At 49.7% G+C, this 7,423-nt stretch overlaps 1 protein-coding gene across 1 annotated transcript in view; it reads right to left on the bottom strand.

Annotated features, from left to right (window-relative positions):
• LOC128687195 (uncharacterized) overlaps positions 1-5,070 on the bottom strand; it is a 148,852-nt gene extending 143,782 nt beyond the window's left edge. The window contains exon 1 of the mRNA XM_070098499.1: positions 4,940-5,070. The gene's annotated coding sequence lies outside the window, so the exon portion shown is untranslated. The remainder of the gene's footprint in view (positions 1-4,939) is intronic.
• Between the last annotated feature and the right edge of the window lie 2,353 nt (positions 5,071-7,423).

The raw sequence follows: 7,423 nt of genomic DNA, 5'->3' as shown, positions 1-7,423 counted from the left end.
CATGTGCAAGGACCTTACCAGATACCTGTGGGGGCCAGGAGCAGGTGAGCAGGAAGGATAAACCAAGAAGCATAGGGGCCATAACTAGGGAAGGGACTGAAGGAACACTCCACGGGAAGGAACTAAAACACATCAGAGGATGCAATGGGAGTCACAGTGGGAGGTGGAAAGGGAGAGATCCGTGTTTGTCTATGGGCTAGACGAAGCTAAAGGGGAAACTTATGATGAAAGAAAGCAGGAGGAGAAAAAAGCGATTGAAGACATCATGAAGGTGATAGGCGAGGGGGACATGACCCACGTGGCAAATTTTCGGAGAATTGGGTGGTTCACAAAGAAAAGGAATCGGCCTCTCAAAGTAATTTTCAAGGCAGAATCAACCCGAACCATGATCCTGCAGGAGAAAGCACGGCTGAGAGGCAAGCAGGAGTTCCGGAGTGTGTACCTCGACCGAGACAGAACACAGGACGAAAGGAAGACAATGAAAGAGAGAGTTCAAAAACGAAAGGAGAAATGGGAGGAAATGAAAAAGGAGAGCAGAATAACCCAGGATCAAATGGAAGGACAAGCGCACCCCCCAGAAACACCTGCAGAAGGACTGCAGCCACGACACCCCCAAGGCAACTGAACAATCCAAACCAACCATCACACACCGATCCCTCTGTTTCCACCCCCCGCACCACAGTTACAGTATTAGAACAGAAGTTGAAGGTTTGGTACACAAATGCAGATGGATTAACATGAGGAATGGCAAGAAAGAATCAATGAGAAGTCCCCAGACATCATAGCAGTTACAGAAACAAAACTCATGGAGACAATAACAGATGCAATCTTCCCACCAGGATACCAGATCATGAGGAAAGATAGAAGGGGCAGGGGGGGAGGTGGGGTTGCTCTGCTCGTAAAAAACAGATGGAAATTCGAGAAAATGGAAGGAATAGATGAGACGGGAGAAAGAGACTACATAGCAGGTACACTTCAGTCTGGGGAACACAAAGTGGTCATTGGAGTGATGTATAATCCACCACAGAACTGCAGGAGGCCAAGAGAGGAATATGAAGAGAGCAACAGAGCAATGGTGGACACACTTGCTGAGGTGGCAAGAAGAGCTCACTCCAGCAGAGCAAAGTTGCTGGTTATGGGGGATTTCAACCACAGGGAGATTGACTGGGAAAACCTGGAGCCACATGGGGGTCCCGAAACATGGAGAGCCAGGATGTTGGACGTGGTGCTGGAAAACCTCATGCACCAACATGTTAAGGACACTACCAGAGTGAGAGGGGAGGATGAACCAGCAAGATTGGACCTTGTGTTCACCCTGGGCAGCTCAGACATTGAGGACATCAAGTATGAGAGTCCCCTAGGAGCTAGCGACCACGTGGTTCTGTGCTTTGAATACATAGTAGAGCTGCAAGTGGAGAGAATAACAGGAGTAGAATGGGGAAAGCCTGACTATAAAAGAGGGGACTACATAGGGTTGAAGAACTTCCTGCGGGAGGTCCAGTGGGACAGAGAACTGGCAGGAAAGCCAGTAAATGAAATGATGGAATATGTAGCAACAAAATGCAAGGAGGCAGTGGAAAGGTTCATTCCCAAGGGCAACGTAACAACGGGAAGACCAGAACAAGCCCCTGGTTTACCCGACGGTGTAAGGAGGCAAAAACAAAGTGCAATAGAGAATGGAAAAAGTACAGAAGGCAGAGAACACACGAAAATAGGGAGATCAGTCGCAGAGCCAGGAATGAGTACGCACAGGTAAGGAGGGAGGCCCAGCGACAGTATGAAAATGACATAGCATCGAGAATCAAGACTGAGCCGAAACTGTTGTATAGCCACATCAGGAGGAAGACAACAGTCAAAGACCAGGTGATCAGATTAAGGACAGAAGGTGGAGAACTCACAAGAAATGATCAGGAGGTATGTGTAGAGCTGAACAGGAGATTTAAGGAAGTTTTTACAGTAGAGACAGGAAGGGCTGTGGGAAGACAGCACAGAAGGGAACATCAAGAGGGAATATACCAACAAGTGTTGGATGACATACGAACAACTGAGGAGGAGGTGAAGAAGCTCTTAAGTGACCTTGACACCTCAAAGGCGATGAGACCGGACAACATCTCCCCATGGGTCCTTAGAGAAGGAGCAGAGATGCTGTGTGTGCCTCTAACCACAATCTTCAACACATCCCTTGAAACTGGGCAACTACCTGAGAAATGGAAGACAGCTAATGTAGTCCCCATATTTAAGAAAGGAAACAGAAACGAGGCACTAAACTACAGACCTGTGTCTCTGACATGTATTGTGTGCAAAGTCATGGAGAAGATTATCAGGAGGAGAGTGGTCGAACACCTGGAAAGGAACAAGATTATAAATGAAAACCAGCATGGGTTCATGGAAGGCAAATCTTGTATCACAAACCTCCTGGAGTCTTATGACAAGGTAACAGAAGTAAGACACGAGAGAGAGGATTGGGTAGATTGCGTTTTCCTGACTGCAGGAAGGCCTTTGACACAGTTCCCCACAAGAGATTAGTGCAGAAGCTGGAGGATCAGGCACACGTAAAAGGAAGGGCACTGCAATGGATAAGGGAATACCTGACAGGGAGGCAGCAACGAGTCATGGTACGTGAAGAGGTATCACAGTGGGCGCCTGTTACGAGCGGGGTCCCACAGGGGTCAGTTCTAGGACCAGTGCTATTTTTGATATATGTGAACGACATGATGGAAGGAATAGACTCTGAAGTGTCCCTGTTCGCAGATGACGTGAAGTTGATGAGAAGAATTAAATCGGACGAGGATGAGGCAGGACTGCAAAGAGACCTGGAGAGGCTGGACATGTGGTCCAGTAACTGGCTTCTCGAATTCAATCCAGCCAAATGCAAAGTCATGAAGATTGGGGAGGGGCAAAGAAGACCGCAGACAGAGTATAGGCTAGGTGGACAAAGACTACAGACCTCACTCAGGGAGAAAGACCTTGGGGTGACCATAACACCGAGCACATCACCGGAGGCACACATCAACCAAATAACCGCTGCAGCATATGGGCGCCTGGCAAACCTGAGAATAGCGTTCCGATACCTTAATAAGGAATCGTTCAAGACACTGTACACTGTGTATGTTAGGCCCATACTGGAGTATGCAGCACCAGTCTGGAACCCACACCTGGTCAAGCACGTCAAGAAGTTAGAGAAAGTACAAAGGTTTGCAACAAAGCTAGTCCCAGAGCTCAAGGGAATGTCGTACGAGGAAAGGTTAAGGGAAATCGGACTGACGACACTGGAGGACAGAAGGGTCAGGGGAGACATGATAACGACATACAAGATACTGCGGGGAATAGACAAGGTGGACAGAGATAGGATGTTCCAGAGAGGGGACACAGGGACAAGGGGTCACAACTGGAAGCTGAAGACTCAGACGAGTCACAGGGACGTTAGGAAGTATTTCTTCAGTCATAGAGTTGTCAGCAAGTGGAATAGCCTAGCAAGTGAAGTAGTGGAGGCAGGAACCATACATAGTTTTAAGAAGAGGTATGACAAAGCTCAGGAAGCAGAGAGAGAGAGGATCCAGTAGCGATCAGTGAAGAGGCGGGGCCAGGAGCTGAGTCTCGACCCCTGCAACCACAATTAGGTGAGTACAATTAGGTGAGTACAAACACACCCACACACACACACACACACACACACACACACACACACACACACACACACACACACACACACACACACACACACACACAAGAGTGGGAGAGAAAATTACGAGAGCTTTCTGAAAAAATGGAGAAAGAGCTCTCTGTGAAATTGGAAAAGAGGCTGGAGAAGGAGACAAAGAATTGGGAGGCACAAGTCGAAACTGCAGTAGCCAAGATAAGGGTCCTAGAAGTTGAGATAAATAGACTGAAGCGAGTTACAGGGGCAGTGACCAGAGAAGACACAGCATATGAAGCTGCGAGGCCGAACAGGAAGGAAGGAATTATGAATTATGCTAAGGTCGTATCAACCTGCCAAAAAGAGCCAAGGAGTGAAAGGGAAGAACAGCTGGTTGCAGATGGAGAGGGTGATAGGTCGAATGCTGAGACACAACCATGCTATCAAGAGCCACTGGAAAAATCAAGGGAGAAACTGACCACATACAGGCAGGATCCAGAGTCACAGAGGGTGAGGCAATGGGAGGAGGAAAGGGCAAAATCAGTGTTTATCCATGGGCTTCAGGAGAGAGAGGAAAGGACACACACTGAAAGGCAGCAGGAAGAAAGAAAGGAGATTGAGAAAATCATCACGGAAATAGGTGAAGAGATGGACGAGATTGTAAATTTTCAGAGAATAGGGGGTACTCGAAGGGGAGAAACCGACCAATCAAGCTGATTCTCAGGACGGAAACAGTGCGGAACAGGATCCTCCAAGAGAAACCAAGATTGAAATACTCAGAAGAGTACAAGAGGGTGTTCCTAGACAGAGACAGAACACAATCAGAACGACAGCAGCTGAGTGAGAGGACAAAAAAGCGAAAGGAGCTAGGAAAAGAGACAAGGATGGAACCAGCAGAGGTCAGTCAGAGCAGAACAGAACAGCAAGGGCAAGCACACACACAACTATTCTCAGAACCATACAACCTATCACACCATCCCAACACACACTACAATCCATACCCACAGCCTCCACCCAACACCGAGCTATAGAATCCCACAGTATGCTACCAGGTCTCCCACCCTCACAGGCCCCACAAACCACAGTGTTGGAAAGGAAACTGAAGGTATGGTACACAAACGCTGATGGTATAACAAATAAGTGGGAGGAGTGGCATGAAAGAGTCAAAGAGGCATCCTCAACTAGGTGAGTACACACACACACCCACACACACACACACACACACACACCCATGCACACACACACACACACACACACACACACACACACACACACAAAACATTACAGTTGAGAAAATCTTACCTTATAAATCTAATGGAATTTTTACGTGAGATTGAAGAACTCAAACCGGATGAAGATGCTGCGTAGATGAAATATGCAGGTGTTACTATATTAAGGAGGGTGTAGAGTGCACCTGCCAGAGAGCGACCCCCTCACACAGGTGTAGAGTACACCTGCCAGAGAGCGACCCCCTCACACAGGTGTAGAGTACACCTGCCAGAGAGCGACCCCCTCACACAGGTGTAGAGTGCACCTGCCAGAGAGCGACCCCCTCACACAGGTGTAGAGTACACCTGCCAGAGAGCGACCCCCTCACACAGGTGTAGAGTGCACCTGCCAGAGAGAGACCACCTCACACAGGTGTAGAGTACACCTGCCAGAGAGCGACCCCCTCACACAGGTGTAGAGTGCACCTGCCAGAGAGAGACCACCTCACACAGGTGTAGAGTGCACCTGCCAGAGAGAGACCACCTCACACAGGTGTAGAGTGCACCTGCCAGAGAGAGACCACCTCACACAGGTGTAGAGTACACCTGCCAGAGAGAGACCACCTCACACAGGTGTAGAGTGCACCTGCCAGAGAGAGACCACCTCACACAGGTGTAGAGTGCACCTGCCACAGAGAGACCACCTCACACAGGTGTAGAGTGCACCTGCCACAGAGCGACCACCTCACACAGGTGTAGAGTGCACCTGCCACAGAGCGACCACCTCACACAGGTGTAGAGTGCACCTGCCACAGAGCGACCACCTCACACAGGTATAGAGTGCACCTGCCAGAGAGAGACCACCTCACACAGGTGTAGAGTGCACCTGCCACAGAGCGACCACCTCACACAGGTGTAGAGTGCACCTGCCACAGAGCGACCACCTCACTCACTGCTACACAACAATATCTGAAATACAATAATAATTGTTGATGTTACTCTCTTATATTATTCTTACATTATTATAACCAGGTTAAGTCAGGTTGGTCAGGGAACAAGTGTTTCCTGACGCCGGTGTTAAGGTTAAGTCAGGTTGGTCAGGGAACAAGTGTTTCCTGACGCCGGTGTTAGGGTTAAGTCAGGTTGGTCAGGGAACGGCGTTAGGTTGGTTGCGGCCTTAAGGTCATAGGAAACGCGGTCCTGACGCCGGGCGTTAAGGTTGGTCATTGGCTCAAGGACGCGTCGATGCCGCCGGGTAGTTATCCCAGGCCTGGTCAGAAACAAGTGTTTCCTGACGCCGGTGTTATGGTTAAGTCTGGTTGGTCAGGGAACAAGTGTTTCCTGACGCCGGTGTTATGGTTAAGTCAGGTTGGTCAGGGAACAAGTGTTTCCTGACGCCGGTGTTAGGGTTAAGTCAGGTTGGTCAGGGAACAAGTGTTTCCTGACGCCGGTGTTAGGGTTAAGTCAGGTTGGTCAGGGAACAAGTGTTTCCTGACGCCGGTGTTAAGGGTTGTCAAGTGGTCAAGGGAACCAAGCGGCTGGACGCCAGGTTAGGTTAGGTCAGGTTGGTCAATCAGGAACGGCGGCTCTGGACCGGACGCCGGTGTTAGGGTTAAGTCAGGTTGGTCAGGGAACAAGTGTTTCCTGACGCCGGTGTTAGGGTTAAGTCAGGTTGGTCAGGGAACAAGTGTTTCCTGACGCCGGTGTTAGGGTTAAGTCAGGTTGGTCAGGGAACAAGTGTTTCCTGACGCCGGTGTTAGGGTTAAGTCAGGTTGGTCAGGGAACAAGTGTTTCCTGACGCCGGTGTTAGGGTTAAGTCAGGTTGGTCAGGGAACAAGTGTTTCCTGACGCCGGTGTTAGGGTTAAGTCAGGTTGGTCAGGGAACAAGTGTTTCCTGACGCCGGTGTTAGGGTTAAGTCAGGTTGGTCAGGGAACAAGTGTTTCCTGACGCCGGTGTTAGGGTTAAGTCAGGTTGGTCAGGGAACAAGTGTTTCCTGACGCCGGTGTTAGGGTTAAGTCAGGTTGGTCAGGGAACAAGTGTTTCCTGACGCCGGTGTTAAGTCAGGTTGGTCAGGGAACAAGTCAGTGTTAGGGGTCAGGTTGGTCAACAAGTGTTTCCTGACGCCGGTGTTAGGGTTAAGTCAGGTTGGTCAGGGAACAAGTGTTTCCTGACGCCGGTGTTAGGGTTAAGTCAGGTTGGTCAGGGAACAAGTGTTTCCTGACGCCGGTGTTAGGGTTAAGTCAGGTTGGTCAGGGAACAAGTGTTTCCTGACGCCGGTGTTAGGGTTAAGTCAGGTTGGTCAGGGAACAAGTGTTTCCTGACGCCGGTGTTAGGGTTAAGTGTTGGTTGACGCCGGTGGGTTAAGTCAGGTTGGTCAGGGAACAAGTGTTTCCTGACGCCGGTGTTAGGGTTAAGTCAGGTTGGTCAGGGAACAAGTGTTTCCTGACGCCGGTGTTAGGGTTAAGTCAGGTTGGTCAGGGAACAAGTGTTTCCTGACGCCGGTGTTAGGGTTAAGTCAGGTTGGTCAGGGAACAAGTGTTTCCTGACGCCGGTGTTAGGGTTAAGTCAGGTTGGTCA

The sequence above is a fragment of the Cherax quadricarinatus genome, chromosome 62 (assembly GCF_038502225.1).
Source record: "Cherax quadricarinatus isolate ZL_2023a chromosome 62, ASM3850222v1, whole genome shotgun sequence".
NCBI classification, from domain to species: domain Eukaryota; kingdom Metazoa; phylum Arthropoda; class Malacostraca; order Decapoda; family Parastacidae; genus Cherax; species Cherax quadricarinatus.
The sequence above is the reverse complement of the archived record's forward strand: the minus strand, read 5'-3'. Positions and strand labels throughout refer to the sequence as shown.